Here is an 18,327-nt window from a genome sequence, read left to right on the forward strand (position 1 = left end):
GCAGTGTTTCATCATTTCTTATGGCAAAGTAATATTTCATTATATATATGTACCACATCCTCTTTATACTATCATTCATTGGAAGACACTTTGGTTGTTTCCATGTGGTGGCCACTGTCAATAATGCTGCAGTGAACATAGGGCTGCATATATCTTTATGGATAATTGTTTTCAGATTTTTTAGGCAGGCACCCAGAAGAGGGATTTCTGGGTGATATGGTAATTTTATTCTTAATTTTTTGAGAAATTTTTTTTTTACAGAAAGCTCCCAGGCTTTCACCATTAAATACAATGCCAGCTGTTTCCTTTGTTTCATTTTTTTGTTTTTCTAAATACATATCCTTTATCAGCTTGAAGAATTTATTTCTATCCCTAGTTGTGAGTGTTTTTATAACAAAAGGGTATCAGACTTTGTCAAAAGCTTTTCTGCATCTATTGAGAGAATGCTGGGTGGTGGTGGCGTTGTTTTTCTTTTTTTCCCCATTTGTTCTAATTAATAGTGTATATTAAGTTGACCAATATTTGGGTGTTAAACCAAAACTGTAATCCCTAGATAAATCCCACATGGTGATGGTATAGAATCTTTTTATATGTTGCTAGATTCACTTTGCCCATATTTCATCCATAGTTTATTGTTCTATTTTCAGAAGGGATATTTGTCGGTAATGTTGTTTTTTCTTTGTTACAATAGCTTTGTCTGGTTTTTGCTGTCAAAGTAATTTCAGCCTCATAAAAGGAGTTGGGAATTGTTCTTTCTTATTCTTTTGAAAACTGAAAAGATTAGCCTTACTTCTTACTTCAATGTTTGTTAAAATTCAATAGTGTAATAATCTGAAATTTAACATTTCTTTGTAGGAATTATTAAAACTACTAATTCAATGCTTTTACTTATAATAGGTTAATTCCTATTTTGTTTCATTTTGAATCAGTTTTAGTGGTTTGTGGGTTTCTAGACATTTTACCATTTCTTTCAGGCTATTTACTTTGTTTGTAATATAGTTGTTTATAGTATTCTGTTACAATCCTTTTCATTTCTGTAAGATCAGTAGTGATGTCCAATACTTTTTCTTGACTTTCATAATTTGTGACTTCTCCTTTATTTTTCATTGTCAGTCTAGCAAAAAGTTTGTCAAGTATATTGATCTTTTCAAAAAGGAAACTTGGCTTTATTGATTTTACTTTTTAAAAAATACTCTTTATCTTATTTATCTCCTCTAATGTTTAATATGTCGTTCTTTCAGGTAGTGTTAGATTCAATTTCCTTTGCTATTTTTAGTATCTAAAGATTGATGATTTAGTTATCTAATAGAGATCTCTCATTAGTTTTAATAGACACTTATAGCTGTCAAGTTCTCTTGAACATGGCTTTAGCTACATCTCATAAGTTTGGATATGTTGATATTTTATTTCCATTCCCCTAAAGGTATTTTCTATAATACCCCATGTACAATATTGCTTTGTGTGTTCACCAGCCAAAGTCAGTTTTCCTTCGCACATTTGATACTTACGTAATTTTACAAAACAATGTAACTTCAGTACACTTAATAAAACTTTAAAATAATTATATATACATTCATTTTATATAAGTATATATAAATATAAGTATGTATAAATATATATAAATATATAATATATATTTATATATATATTTTTTAAAGTTTTTATTAAATGTACTGTAGTGACATTGGTTTGTAAAACTATATAAGTTTCAAATGTATGAAGGAAAACTGAACTGACTTTGGCTGGTGAATACACAATGCAATATTGCAGATGATGTATTACAGAAAATACCTTTAGAGGAATGTGTGTGTGTGTGTGTGTGTGTGTGTGTGTATTTGTTTTGTTGTTTGTTTTTTGTTTTCATTTTGAGTTCATCTTTTATTTACTGGATATTTAGAAGTGCTCTATTTAATAATCTATTTTTGAACTTTTTATTATTGACTCCTAACTTCATTACATCATGGAAGAATATACTTTGTAATATTTGTATGCTTTTAAATTTATGCATGTTTAGGGCTTAGGATATCCTCTATCTTGGAGAACGTTCTATGTGCAGTTGAGAAGAATGTACTTTGTTTTTGTTTGGTGGTATGTTGTATACATGCCCATTTAGTCTCTGGTTATTTTATTGTTCGTCTTCTTTTTCCTTGTTGATCTTCTATCTAGTAGTCTATCAGTTACTGAACGTGGGTTATTTGTTAAGACCTTTGTATCTACACTCAAACTAAATATGGAAACATATTTTCAACGTATTAGCCTGAGGTTTTATGTGGCTACTTCTTTTAGTTTGTTTTATTTTTGAATGTCACAGCCAATAATTACAGTACAGTAATTAGAGGATACGTCACTCTTCTTTTTCTTTTAAAGATTTTTTTTTTTTTTAATTGGGGAAGGTGAACAGGATTTTATTGGGGAACAGCGTGTACTTCCAAGTTTTTTTTTTTTTTTTTCCGCAAGTCAAGTTGTCGTCCCTACATAGTTGTGGAGATTGCAGTTCAGCTCCAATTCCAGTTACCGTTATTAGTTGCAGGAGGTGTAGCCCACCATCCCTTGCGGGAGTTGAGAGGAATCGGACTGGCAACCTTGTGGTTGGGAGCCCACTGGCCCTTGTGGGAATCAAACTGACAGCCTTCAGCATCAGGAGCATGGAGCTCCAACCACCTGAGCCAACGGGAACCCGTTTTTTTTGTTTGTTTGTTAGTTTGTTTGTTTTTTCTTTTCTATAGAAGCGCTGTATACATTGAATTATTTTAAACCTTGAAGCTTTGGTGAAATTTAATTGAAAATGATTGAATGAGTATTGGGTTTGTGTGTGTGTGTGTGTGTGTGTGTGTGTCTGTGTCTGTGTGTGTGTGTGTGTGTAGTCCTCCTATGATCCCATTTATTTATTATCTACAGGAGCATTCATGTTTTATAATTATCTTGAGTCAACTTTGATAAGCTGTATTTTTAGTTTTATATATATATATTAAATATATTTATATTTATATATTTTATTAATTACATATAGATACATTTATTTATATATTTTATATTGTATTTATATTTATATATTTATTTATATATGAATATGTATATTTATATATTTATATTTATATATATTTGTATATATTTATATATTTATAAATTTCTAAATTTTCAAGCTTCTAAATTTTCTAAATTTTCTAAATTTTCAAGCTTCTAAATTGTCAAGCTTCTAAATTTTCTAATTTAATATTAATATTATTAGGTTGTTCATTGGCTGCAGCAATCATAGTCTGTCGGTTTATTTATTCCTAATGTTGTCCATGCACACATCCTCTATTTTCTTAATTAAGCTTGCAAGAGAAGTGCCCATTTTATTAATATGTTCAGAGATTTCTTTTCTTTCCTGAGCTTTGTTTGTGTCTTTCTATGTTACAATTCCTTTTCATTATTTATAACTAGCATTTCATCTCTTTTCATTTATTTACATTTATTCCAGAGTTCTTTCTAAGATTTCCCAGATTGCATATTTAGTTCACTAATTTTGAGCTGCTGTGACTTTCTAATGTAGGCATTTATAGGTCTAATGTTCTTTGGATACCACATATGTTGGGAAGAATAATAGCACCCCAAAAATCTCTACATACTAAATCATGGTATCTGTGAATCTGTTACCTTGTGTGATAAAAGGGACTTCACTGGGGTGGTTAAATTAAGCACCGATGTATGAAGATCATTTTATATTATCTGAATTGACCGAATGTAATCCACAGAAGTGTTGTAAGTGGAAAAAAGTAATAGAGATTCAGAGAGTGAGATATGTAATGTTTCAGACTTTGAAGATGGGAAAAAAAAAGGGGGAGGGCGTCCACAAGCTATAGAGTGCAAGTGGCCTCTAGTAACTGGACAAGTCAAGGAAAAGCTTCTCTTCAGGGAAGTTCTTCTATCATCTTGATTTTATCTCAGTAAATTATATTTATTCTAATCTCCAGAACTATAAGATAATAAATTTCTGTTGTTTAAGCCACTAAGTTTATGGTAGTCTGTTATAGCAGCAATAATAAACTAAAACAGTGCATTTGCTGCATCAAAAAAATTATGTAGTTTTATCAATAATCACCTTTAAATACTTTAGGGTATCCATTAAAATGTTCTTTTTACCATAATTTTTTTTAGAGGTTGATTTTTTTCTATGTCCAAATAAATGTTTCTCTTACTGGAGGAAGGTTAAATAATGTAAACACCTGTAAAACGCCAATCTTAATGACACATGTGGCCTATTATTTGATCATTTATTATAAATTTCATATTTCGTAAACTGGAAATATATAGAATATTGCACTTTAAAATAAGAAGGATACAATATTGTATAAAGTAGAAATACCTCAGCTTATTAATATTTGCTATTTTGATTTGATATATTTTTATAGATATACTTATTGTTTTAATGTTTGTCTTTTTTCTCAAATAATTGCCAAGAGAGTGTATTAGATTATTTCTACAGAGTATAATTATTTTATATGTGATTTTTTGTTTTTATTTCAGCTCTACTTTTAAGCTATTATTAAATGTATACACATTTAGAACTGCTATATTTTCATAATAAATTACATTTTAAGAATTATATATAGCAACCCTTTTTAGTTTTCTCTTAACATTTTTCCTCATTACAAATCCTCATTCTGTTTCTTCCTCATTAGTTACTTTAATGATTCATGTTAAATGTTGTTTCCTATATTTTAGCATCTAATTTGTAGTTTCATATGGAATGGCCATTCTGGGTATCTAGTCTTCCATATTGATGGAATGAAAATTATTCTTTGTGATTTTCATTCTGACAATATAATTTCATTTTATATCTCCAAACTTAACTATAATTAAAAGAATGAAAGAAAGAAGAAACTGGTTTATATTCACCAATATCTTGAAAGAATTGGAGAATATCATCATGAGTAAAATGATGATTTTCTAGGTTCTTTATACTTAAAGTTACTGATTCCATTCAATATCCAAGTTACAAATGTGACTATCTGGAAAAGATTTTGCTTTCTTTTTAATATTTATACAGTAAAATAATGCAAAATTAATTTTAATTTACTCTGATTTAAAAAATAAGGTGCTTTGCTGTTTCTAGAGCATGTCACGATCAGGCAAGAATCAATTTACAAGTTGATAAACCATCCCTGTGTACACTCACTAAGGAGAATCAAAACACTAGCAAATAGCAAAGAGATTGTTTATTTAGAAAATATGGAATAAATTTGCAGTGAGTCTCAATGTATTAAGGAAGATCTCACTCCGTAGGAGAACCGAAGCCCAGGTTTCCTTGAGAAGCATAGACGAAACTTTGAAAATTTGGTATCATATACAGTTCTAATGGCTTGAAGTATATATATATGCTGGTATCATAAAAGAAGGGACAGATCAGATAAAAGATTTAAGTACCAAAATATGAATTGTATAAATCCTGATTAGTTTGCACAAGATACAAAATACTAAATTGTTAACCAGACAGATGTACTCAGGATTCAGAGGCAAATCATAAATGTATTACTGATAAGCCAGATACCCACTATATAGTTAGGACTATAATCAGTGTTTAATATAAAACCAGAAGGAGCTGACATTCGTGGATCAAAGTGACAGAACTTGTTGAGTCGTCTTAGCAATTTGCCCAGATGAGTTCTCACAGAATTGTACCTCTTTCTAAAATAGTTACGCCAAATTTTTTTTGTAATGTTCACATATATATAAGCCTTACTTCATCTGAAAAGCAGCAGTCTATAAAAGGACTGGAGACAAAAACAAAGAAAAGTAGTACTTACTACCGTGTTTCCCCGAAAAGAAGACCTAGCTGGACCATCAGATCTAATGTGTCTTTTGGAGCAAAAATTAATATAAGACCCAGTATTATACTATATTATATTATGTTGTATTATATTATTTTATGTAATTATAAAATTTATATCTTATAGTAAAATAAGACTGGGTCTTATATTAATTTTTGCTCCAAAAGACGAATTAGAGCTGATTGCCCAGCTAGGTCTTATTTTCAGGGAAACACGGTAATATAAATCAAACTTCCCTGAGTCTACCATTAGAAATCTGGCTCACACAAATAGAAAAAAGACATTGCAGAAAGTGAGAAAGGGCTTTGAAATTGTATGCCCAAGTTTTATATATATATATATAAACACACACAAACACATATATATTAATCTATACATATTTAAATATATATAGGTATTTGTATACGCATACATACATACATATATATTTATTTATTTAAATATATATATACATATATATATATATATATATATATATATATTTATTTATTTAAAACATGTCTTTGAATCATCTACAGAAGCAGAGTTATCCCCCAGTTGCAAACACCTGACTTCAATACTCAGAAAATGTGAGACTTTTTCAATACTTACTGATATTTAGACAGCAAAGAACTCAGTGCCGTGTTTTGCTGCCAATTTAGGTCAGCACACAATTCAAAGTTTAGGCACAGTGCAACAGGAGCTTTCTAAGAGATGCCCTGGGGTTGACAGAGCTTCCTATGAGTCCTTAGCGTAATCACCCAGGACTATATCTACAACTGCCGTTCCAGGCACATGTCTGACAGACGCTGCTGTGGGTCCCTGAAGCATTGGTCATAGAGGATCTCTCTCCCCGGTGACTAGACCTCTGGAAACATGATGAAAAAGGCCCACGATAACCTGAAGATCTAGCTGTTTTCCACTGGCTGTTGTAGTACAAGGAAGGTAAAATGCTAGTTAGCACACTGTATTCACCTATGTCCTGGAAATCGCGTTGCACTCATTATTCGAATAGAGAATGGTATGTAATTCGTAGTTATGAAAACTAAATATTTTCTTAACTCAGAATAGAATCTGAGATAGCAAGAAAAATGCATTAATTTTGGAGGCAGAGAAAGCTGAAATAAAAAAAAAAAAAAACAAAAAAAAAACCTCAGCTCACATACATTTTAGCAAGTTGACCTGGGGTAACTTGGTTGACTTCTGATTCTTTTTCCGCATTTGTAAAGGGGGAATCATTTATCCGATTCACTGAGAGGAGCATCAATAATATTGATTACTTATGAATAGTAGCAGCTATCCTTATCACCTCTACGTTCTACTTTGATCGTTTATGGGAAACAGTAAGTTATTTCCTGTGGTGGTACTGTAAAACCTTGGTATCAGGCAGAAGTCAGTGCTTTAGAAAATACAGGTTACAACTGATATTGCAACATATCCTGTAAATTGGGTTGGTATCAGCTACTTCTCTCTGTTCCTCTCCTTGCATGGAATGAATTCGTTTCTATGTTCAAACAGAGCCAAATAAGGACTGAGTCTGTTTAATGGGCATTTGTGGAGAATCTGGGCTTTGGTCAAAATTAGGTTAAGAAATCAAACATGAAAGTTTTGAAAATAATATCTGATGCTGACAAGATATAAGAGGATGGAGCAACGAGTCAAACCATAGGCACAAAGCAGAAATATGGTCATGGGAAGACCTCAGATGCAAAAGTGCTGAACACTGTAAACTAAAGCTTCATGAAAATGTTAGGTATTCCAAAGCAGTGTGAAGTTTTCTTTGAACATATGGTCTTCCCTTTCCTTTTCTTCCCTTCTTTTCCTTTTTCTCCTTTCCTTCTTTTTATCACACCAATAAGAGTTAGTTAATTATATCCATCTTCTTTGAAACTTTCTTTAAATTATTTTTACTTTCTTACTTTCAAAAACAGAAAACTAAAGAGAAAATATAAAGAATATATAGATATAAGTTTATTATTATCTAATGTCAGCTAGATATTTTTCATTGTGTTTTTTTTTTTCCCCTAAATAATTTCACTGATTTTTCCTAAGAATTTCAACCACAGACATCTCGGCATTTCACTCTCAAATACATCAGTATACACCTCTAAAAAGTGAGAGTGGTGTCCTCCATTTCACAATTAAATTTTGTAACTTGATTAACACTAATTACCTAATGTTATCTAGTTCATAATCTATACTTAAACATTCCTTATTTTCTCTAAAATACGTTTATACAGGTTTTGTTTTTTTTGTTTTGTTTTGTTTGTTTTTTGATTCAAAAGACACAGACCAGGGATCACAGGCTAAAACTTAATTTCCAGCCCTGCATTTAACCATATACATATTTACTATCTGGTATTTTATTGGGGAAAATAAAAGAGCTTCTTTTCAGCATCAGTTAGTCTACTTAATTAATTTGAAATAGTTTGTGCAAGAAAGGCAGAATAAATATTTCCATTTACAAACTTTTAGTATAAGTAAATAAGTATAATAGACACCTGTAATGGTGTCTTCCCCCACGTCCCCTTTTTAGTTAGTTTGTTTTATCTTGTGTTTTGCTTTCCTTTGCTTTTGTTTGTTTTGTTTTTTGTTTGTTTTGTTTGTTTGTTTGTCTGTCTTTTTCCCTTTAATTCTTAAAAGTATTTAAATCTTATTTGATGGGGTTTCAAAAAGTAGCATAAGCATGTGTTCATGAAATCCCTGCTAATACCTAAAATTTCCCAAGAACTGAAAAACTTTATTTTCCCATCCTTAACAAGTACAAAAAATGAGAAAGGTTTTTTTAACTTTCTTTTTTTTAATACACAATGAGTAATTATGTTTTAGGTAGCTATAGAAACCTTTTAGCCCCATATAGAAGTGTTTCACATGAGCCTAATGAAAGTAGTGAAGCAAATTATATATAGTTTTCAGTGAATAATTTTGGTTAAGACAAACAAACACAAACTGATTATCTAATTTGAGACCCATTCAAGACCTTAATAGAAAGGTCTTAATCAAATAAAATCTATAAGGGGTCATGGCATTCTTGTTATTGCATGTGAGTCCTGGTTTCACATTGCATCAATGTAAAATTCTATAATAGATTAGACTGGAAAGGAGGTAAAGCACCAAAGATGCCTGCAACCCTGCATGATCTGGCCTCTTTCTACATGTCTGCCAACTCCTTCTCATAATAGTCTCCCCCAAACTTAAAGCATGCTGTCCTGTTTTAGATTTCCCTAACTTAAATAGCCTGTTTCCAATTGGATTTCTATAAATTATCTCTTTCCAACTTCAGAGCCTTTGTAATGTTCTTTCTCCCCATCAGGTAATGTTTCCACAGTCCCTTTTCCCACCATCTTCTTTACCCAGTTGGTCTGCGCATCTATGATGGCTCAGCTCAAAATGAGTCTAAGGAGGAAAATCTTTCCTGATTCCTCAGGTAGACTCAGGTTCCCAACTTTAATAATAGACTATAATTCTCCTGTATGGCATCTACCCAGAGCGTGTGGTTACAGTCGTTAGTGTATCTCAGTATGTATCTGCCTCTCCCAGTTCTCAGAGGGCAGGGCATGTGTCTATTTCTCTTCATTGTTTTGCAAGAAGCCTGACAGAGAGCCTGTGTATCGTAGAGATGTAATAAATAAGTGTTGGGCACGTCATTGAACCCGATCTTCCATGTCAACTAATAGGCTCCATATTGATTAGTGCCCTACATTTTATACTTTATAAAATGAGGCATCTGTACACAGAAAAACATAAGCAGAGCATGGTAGAAGAGGAGGCAGACACTCACTTTTTATATGTCTACTTTAGATTTTTTTAAGATTAAGAACTCTATCCTTTTTTTGTAATTAAAATGTAAAATAAATCTATTAAATCATGTGAAACCATAGAGTTTCATAGCTATACTCTAAAATTCTAGGAATCTCTTTATTTCCACACATGTGTTAGATTTGGTTCCCAGTGAATTAAAAGAAGATATTTAGCCAAAATATTCCTCTACCCTTAATCAAAGCAATCATCTCTCTATGTCACTCAGCATTGCATTCACACTCCTCCTTGCCATGTTTTGTTTTATCTAGTTATGTATGAGTATGTGCTTTAATCACATTTAATCCTTTCTGGAACAAATCATGCCATGCATAAATATATCTACAACACATTGCAAACAGCATGTAAAGAAGTTTTGACAATTGCACATCTATACTGAGTATTTTCAAATATATAGGTTAAAGCACTGGCTTATTTACCGTATACGGGATGAGATTTGTGTCTCATAAGTCATGACAACCTTGTCTGCGCACTTGAGCATTTTGCCTTTCAATGTAGCTATGAAAGCTTTCAGAGGATGCCTTCTGTGCCATTGCACAGTGTTACAATTATCTCAAAATACTATTTACATACGTTTCTGTAAACATTCAGTAAGGATGAATCAAAGTCAATATCAATATTTACATTCGTTACATTTTAAATTATCATCTCTTTATCTGATAAGTCAGTTTTGAACTTAAGTAAAACATATTTTCATTTGAAGTGGTCACATTTCAGTCGGCCAGGGTTAAGCATGATAGATGTTTCAGGCTTTCCATTTCTGTCTCCTATTACAGAGGTTCATGATTCAAATGGGAATGTAGCTGTGGGATGAAATGTGACATGAAGATTTTATGGATGCATTCCATTCAGTTGCTTATTAATCACTTTACTCCCCCTCCTTTCTTTTCTTTCTTTCATTTTTTTTTTAATCTAAATCTGCAAGAATATGAACACTATGGAAGAGGCTACAAATAAAGTGAGTAAGGAAACAACCACATCTTGCCACACTTAAACTTCACTATTTGTAGCTTTTTCTAATTTTATTTCTTCCAAGTTATATCTTTGCCTTAAACTAGCCAATATTTTGGTCACCTAACCTTTGAGTAAAACCTTTAGGGTAGATGTCGAGTTTGAGGAGTAAATTTGATGCCTTAATTTGCTTCCAGAAAATCATGTATATCATTGAGTTGCAATAGAAAAATCTCACACGTGAACAGGGGAAAAGGGCAAAAAGGACAATGATCTCATTAAATAATATGGTGGCATGGAGAACACATCAGACGTTCAGAAATACTGAGTTACACTCTATATTCAAATACCAAAATATTCATCACATTGAACGTGTCATTTAAATTCATAGCATTTTAACTTCATAATACAAAATGGGGATGCTCAACAGGTGAAATTTGTATTCAAATCCACCACTAGCATATATGATTCCATTAGAAAAGAAAAATAACAAAGAAAGAGAAATACATTTGTAAGAAAATAAATGTATTTAGAAAGATACAGGACCATCAGTAATTGTCACAATGTCTTAGTTTCATTCAACCATCATATTTCTGAATATACCTCATGAACCAAATACAAAATCCCCCCCATAATTAACAGTGTTCCCAAATTCAAGGCTTACAAAAATATAGATTTCATAGGTATGCATACATATACCACTTTACAGTAAGACACTGTTAACATATAAATACATATGGATATGTAAATGATGAGCATCCATTTTTGCTGAAAACTAATGGAGGTTCCATAGAGGAATGAATATTGTGCGAAGTATTTAAAGAAGAAAGTGAGCTCATCAGAAATAGGGTGTTGAAGAGGGATTATAATAATGTGGGTACTTAAAATAGCATGGCTTTAGACAATAGAGTAAAGGGCATAATGAATACATACAGGCCAAATTTTAAAAAGTCTTTACACATGACTAAATATTTTGTAGCTATCTCTGAAGATGTACGTGTTCCATTCAGCATTTAATACCATGGTTAATAAAAAGCAGACCTCCCTTTTGAAAGAATACATTGGTTTAAGTTGTAATGACAAATTAGGGGTTAGGGCAGAAATTAGGAGAAATAGATGATGAGAACACAAACAAAAGCACATCTCCCAATTGCCTCTCCCAATCCACTCTTCACCATTCTGTGTCCAGATGTTTTCCCTACAAGACTGAGTGATCTAAATGGATTAAACTTTGTTGCCCTCTCATTTTTAATTTCATTCTGGGTTCAGCCAATAGAAGTAGTGGCAGGAGACTGGAAAATAGGCATGGTATCAGCTGAATATAATTATTTGTGACTGTATTCCTCCTGACTCATTTCTTTTCCAAAGACCACATCTTCTGTCAGCCCACCCCTCTCCATATTAATAGGCTCTTTGGTTTCTGGCAACTGTTCTCCCCATCCCCTTCCAAGATAAGTACTGGTATGCACTAGTCCAATATTGGTAGTCCATGGTACTGCATTGTTTCTGCTTATTTTCCTAAACCCTACCTACAAATAATGCCTCTATTCAACATTCAAAATTGAGCAAATTTAGTGAACTACTCATTTCCCACTAGCACCCTGACTCATACAGAGATCAAAATTAAAGAGTGACACCAAGAAAGATTCAGAAGCAAGAACTGGAAGAACTTGCTACTTTTTGAATATGGGGAGTGAAATAGATGTGTTGAGGGTGATTGCCAAGTTTATGAGTTAACTGACAAAGATAATAATTTTGTAATTGAATCAAGGTTAAATATAGAAGCAGTGGAAAGTTTAAGTGTATATCACAGGACTTAAGCTTTGGAATAAGTTTGTCAGAACAGTTTCCGTATATCGATAAGTAGGAAATGGCTAGATATATGGTTATGGAACACACAAGTAGTATCTAAGATAAAAATATGGATTTTCACATCATTGGAATATAGCATGAAAAATTAGGAAAGCAATGAAATTTTTCATCAACAATGAGCAAGATAAAGTGATTGAAGATACTTAAGATGTTGAAAGACACCGCTGCTTGAAGTAAAGAGATTGAGTATGGGGTCATTGAGTTAGTTTTAAATTCTCTGTCATGTTGGGCAAATTAGTCATTAATAGTTCCTGCATGTTTTCATTTCTCAAATGGAATATCATTCAGAATTGTAATGATATGAAATGATATCATTTATATACACTTGCATGCCATGATAAAAACTTATTTTTTCACATTTCTTTCTTGAAGAAGTATTTAGTCTGATTATTAACAAAGTTTAATAAGAGCACATTTGACATTCTAGCATAGCAAAATATTTCTGAAAAACTGTGATGAATGCTAAACTAAGACATTAATATTAAAGATTAAGAATCCAATGTTGCATTGAACTGATTGCAATTATAATGGTGAGGGAGACTTTAATTTCTGTTAACAGCAGTAAATAGGAGACTTTATTTTCTTTATTTAAATGAACATCTATCAGATTTCTTGAGATTCCTCAAAGTACAAAAGAATTGCTGAATTGTTGACATGATTGAAGTACAGAGTGGCATAAAATCTGCATTCTCCTACCTCCAGGTGACCTAAAACATTTTCACTGGAATGGTTTTCTTCTTTTAATTTACTATATTTCTTGGATGCATTTATGCTGACATCTTGCATATTTGCTAACCTTCCTGAAGATTCTAACTGCATGATGACTCAGATGGAATAAAAAATTATTTCTTGCCCACATGAAATCTAAGATAGGTGTTCCATTTGGTGGGTGGTTATCTTCCAATATATGATGCAAGGACCTCTTCTTGTTCTTGTGTTTTCTAGCAATATAGGCTTTTCCCATATTTTCCAGGTTTGCTGTGCTTGTCTGATCAAACCAGCAGCACAAGCGTAGAGGAAATAGAGTCACTGTGAAACGTTTACATTGACCAGTAGAGGCCTGGAAATTTGCATTATTTGGGTAGAACTTAGATGAAAAAACTTGCAAGGTGTGTTTGGAGTGTTGGAGTTTAACAAATTGCTTAGAAAGAGGAAATCATATCAGTGAATGTAGAGGCAATGTTTACTAAAGGTGGGGTTGGAGACATTCACAAGTTTTCTTAATCTTTCTGTTTCCAAGCCTTTTTTTTTTTTAACTCCTGTATAGATGATCTTATACTCTAAGCCATGCCTTGACTCTTCTGACCGCATATGGAATTTAGCTACTTTATTTGACTTCCACAAAAATAGAACAGAGGAAAGAACAATCAAACAGAAATACACACAACTTTCAGTCCATGGCACACTTTACTGGATACGTAGGTAATTCCATGCATATTTCTTTACCTATGCATATTTCTTAAGTAGAACTAATTAACTGTATATATATGTATATATGTGTGTGTGTATACATATGTATGTGTATATATACATATTTCCCCCATTTCAACCCTCAGCATTACATCTTGCTTAAAAGCAGCTTATCAAAGCATTCTCTTAAAGAAAGGTAGCTGTCGTCTTGAAAGCAATCTGGTTTCCGTTGCCTAGATGTTAACATTTATAGCTACTGTATGTGTGTGATTACCATACACACACACACACACACACACACACACACACATTTGCACATATAGAGTTTTGCAGGCATTTTTAACTTTCATATTTTGAGTAATGTGCTAAGAATTGGAGATATAAAGTTAAATAATATGTTATACCTATTCTTACAGTCTAGCAGGGAAGGCAGACACTTAGGCCAGGAACCAGTACATAGTATTGATGCTACACCAAAAGTGTCCTGTGAGTGCTATAAGGATAAAGGGGAGAACTTAGATGTTAGTGGAGATTTCCCATGCATGCCAAGGGGAAGTAAATAACCCAGCTTAAGGAGTGGAGTGATTGAAGCACTGAAATACTTTATGTGCGTAAGTATGAGCAAGTGGTTAAGAAGGCCTGTATAATTTGGGTAGATGGCTGAGATGAGACTCTGAAAACAGAAATAAGAGATGATATTGGCACTTTAGAAGATGAAGGGCTGGGTGCATCTTCAAAGCTGAGAGGCAGGCCACCACCACTCTCATCTTGGTTGTTCTCCCAGTATTTGGGCGGATTCAATATCTATCTTGATCCTGTGGCAGTGCCGTCTGGCCCTTTGGTTTACCCTCCTTGGAGGTAGATGTGCCATGGCTGAGAGCTCACCCGGATGGGGCAGGGGTGTCTGTTCTACAGGTATGGTGAGTTCCTGGCATCTCCCAGTGCTTCGAGTACCCCTAAACAGCTCATAATCACCTGGGTCCTGTCGGTCCAACCAGAAGGACCGGGTTTTGTCACTGAATTCAGGAAAGCTGGCATTCCTGGGTGACCTGACAGGATGGCCATCATTAGCTACTGCTGTGAGACACTGTGGAGTAGGTGCAAGATGCCACTCACCTGGCTGCTGCTGGCCTGGCCCCGGTGCTGGGGGTCCCTCCTTCACCCCTAGGTCACTGGGATGCCCTCTTCCCCTAAGCACCCTCTAAGAAGGCCTCATGTTGGTGTACACACTGAGCACCCTTGATTGGATCTCCCATCTCTGAGGCCCCTCCCCCAGGATGTGTCCTTCACCCATGGCTTGCAGCAGCACAGGCCGATGGCCACCCTCTCAAAGCTGCAGAGCTCTCTTGCTCTCTCTCTGTCTCTCTCTCTCTCTCTCTCTCTCTCTCTCTCTCTCTCTCTCTCTCTATCTCTCTTTTTTCCCACAGGTTTGACTTTTTTAAATTTCATGTATAAGTGATACCATACAGTACTTGTCTTTCTCTGTCTGACTTATCTTACTCAGCATAAAACAGCAGAAATATTGCAATGCAATATATCAATATAACATGCTGTACACCTTAAATATACACAACGTGACGTTAAATTTATCCAATTAGGAATGAATGAATGAATGAATAAATAAATAAATAAATAAATAAATAAATAAAAAAGAATTACAGCTTTGTTCAAATGCACAAAGCCCTGATAATTCTGATCCTCAGTGTTGGGTACAGGGGAAACCATTAAATATCATATGCATTTAAAAAAAATAGCTGATATTTACCAACTATTAAAAAAAAAAAAAAAACTGCCTCAGTTTGGTAACTTTATAATCCTTATCAGTCACCCTCCAGTCCACATACTCTGAACTTCCCTTATTCAAGGACATGGCCTGCATAGTCTTCCGTCCATCCAACAGATATTATGGATCACCTTTGTTCCCTAGTGAGGGCCTATGCTCCGGCTGTGAACTAGTTTCTCCTGCCTCTCACCTGCTCAAGGACCTCACTTTAGCACCTTCCCTCTTTCTACTGCCTGATTAGTTTCACCCCTCTGGGTCATTCTCGTTAGCATAAAATCCCTCTGCTAAAGCCATTTTCCATTTAATCAACCCATTCATTGCTTTTTTTTTTTTTGCAATTTTATATTTTACTTATTTTTTAAATATTAAGGTATAGTTGGCATGCAATAGAATATTAGTTTCAGGTGTACAGCATAACGATTTGACATTTACACACCTTGCAATGTGATTGCCACCCGTAGTCTAGTAAGCACCCGTCAGCGTGCCAAGTTATTACAGTATCCCTGACAGTATTACCTGTGCTGTACACTACATCTCTGTGGTTTACTTCTTTTATAACTGGAAGTTTGTGCACCAACCTTGCCATTTGCGGCAACATGGATGGACCTAGAGGGCGTATGCTAAGCAAAATAAGTCATACTGCTTTTTCTAAGAATACTGCTTTGAAGTGTTGTCTCCATCTAACATCTGTCGTTTGTCTCCCATCCTCTTTTGAATCCTATAAAATCACACTTTCATACCCATCACTTTACCAAACTTGTTTTTCACTAAAGTCACACTGTAAAACCACAAACTCAGTTCTGTGATCCCTTTATTGGGCTCCCAGCAACATTTTAAACAGCATGTCACTCCCTTTTCCTTGGAGTATTTCTTCCTTTGACTCGTCTGATTTCCCTTTTACCTCACTTCTCACTGCTTCTCTGTTTTATTGCTGATATATCTGATTTCCATTACATTCACTACTATAATGTTCAGGTACCCCATCTTTAGGGTTTTTATCTTTTCTGACTATGTGTGTTTATTTCCGCTCTCCACCTCAACACTGAGCAGCAGATAATTTATTTCTTCTGACTCAGGGCATTTTTACTTGGATGTTTCTTTTGCATCTCAAACATAACATTTTCAAAACTGAACATTTCATTTGTACCAACATCTTAGCAGTGGTTGTTTTAATGCAGTAAAATGTGGGGTGTGTGTGTGTATGTGTGTGTGTGTGTGCTTGACATAGCTATTTTTTTGTTTCTTGACCACTACAACCGATTTCCACTTTTTTTTTTTTCCTGAGAAGTTTCTGGTCCCCTGTATCTCTCATGTTCTGGTTCTCTGTAAACTTCTTATTTGAATAATATTTTTTTCTGCTTCTAAAGTAGTCTAAATGATCTATAGTATTTTCCTTGACAGAGAGAGTTTTCACTCAAGTTAATGGGAACTGTGTTTGAGTCAGGAAAAAGTGATCAGCCTCTTACATCTAACCTTTGTTTTCTAAGTTGAGCATATGTTTCTTCCGGAGGTGGTATTATGTCAATGAAGGACTCAGAGTCAATTAACTACAGAAGCAAGATCCTTTCTCCAATCAATAAAGAACATTTTCCTGTTTCACTTGGCAGACATGAGTTAAATGTTGGCACAGCTTTCAAATACTTTTCACTCTGTTAATAAGGGTATTATTTTTTTGTAATCCCAAAGGAACTGGCAAGAGGACTGCCAGAAAAAAGGCAGTGTATAGTGAGTCGCAAGTGCTTTTAGCTAGCAAGAATTGTAATGCACAGTTATTGACATGAAAATATATTACCTGTCATCTCATAAAAAGCAATATATTTGGGGAAAATGCATAGTATTCTGGTAAATTCCTATTTTATTCCTATTATTTTATTCACAATATTTTCTGACCTAGCACTTTTCTTGAATCTTCTGCATGACTTTTAGGGTTTCATCCCATGCAAGCTGTGATTATAAATTAGGAAGACAATGGCTAGCTGATAAGTTGACCTTGAATATGAAGCAACTGATGAAATAAGAAGCAAGATTCATTTTGCTTTCCTTTTGTTCAGTGTTCTTTTTAGTTATTTATAAGTTAATGGTACTTTTCTTAATTGTTGAGTTATTCTGATATGCCAGGCTTATTTTATTTCACATGATTAATCTCAGTAGAATAGCAAGATTAAGCAGAACACTGAGTCTGTCATACTGGTAGTTATTAGAGACTCACATTCTTGGTTGAATGGAACTGTCTGACATTATTAAGTCAACATAATCAAAGCAGATCATAGGTGAGGGAGGTTTTTTTTCCCTTTTACAGAATAACACATGCTTTTCTTATTTCCAACAGCGAATTATTGTGACACAAATCAGTAAATTATGAATTCCTTAATAGTTAGAAAAAACTAGAAATATTTTAAATGACCATGTTATTGAAATGTAATATTAAAAGAAAAATACATACTTTGATCTTTACTTAATAGTTGATTTTTATATGTAGTTATGTCCCTTTGAATGTGTCTTAGAGGTCTTTTGTACTGATTGTCCAAGTGGTGCATGGTTGCCATATATATATATGCATATATAGCAAAGCATAGTAAAAAAATAAAATAGATGAGGAAACTTCAGATAGTACTTAATAAATGCTCTGAAGATACTTTATCTATCTATCTATCTATCTATCTATCTATCTATCTATCTATCTATCTATCTATCTGGCTG

General features: G+C 33.6%; 1 protein-coding gene across 5 annotated transcripts in view; it reads left to right on the top strand.

Annotated features, from left to right (window-relative positions):
• Positions 1 to 18,327, top strand: part of CDH12 (cadherin 12) — an 880,529-nt gene that overhangs the window by 199,911 nt on the left and 662,291 nt on the right. The gene's annotated exons all lie outside the window — the stretch shown is intronic.

Source organism: Rhinolophus hipposideros, assembly GCF_964194185.1.
Source record: "Rhinolophus hipposideros genome assembly, chromosome: 7".
NCBI lineage: Eukaryota > Metazoa > Chordata > Mammalia > Chiroptera > Rhinolophidae > Rhinolophus > Rhinolophus hipposideros.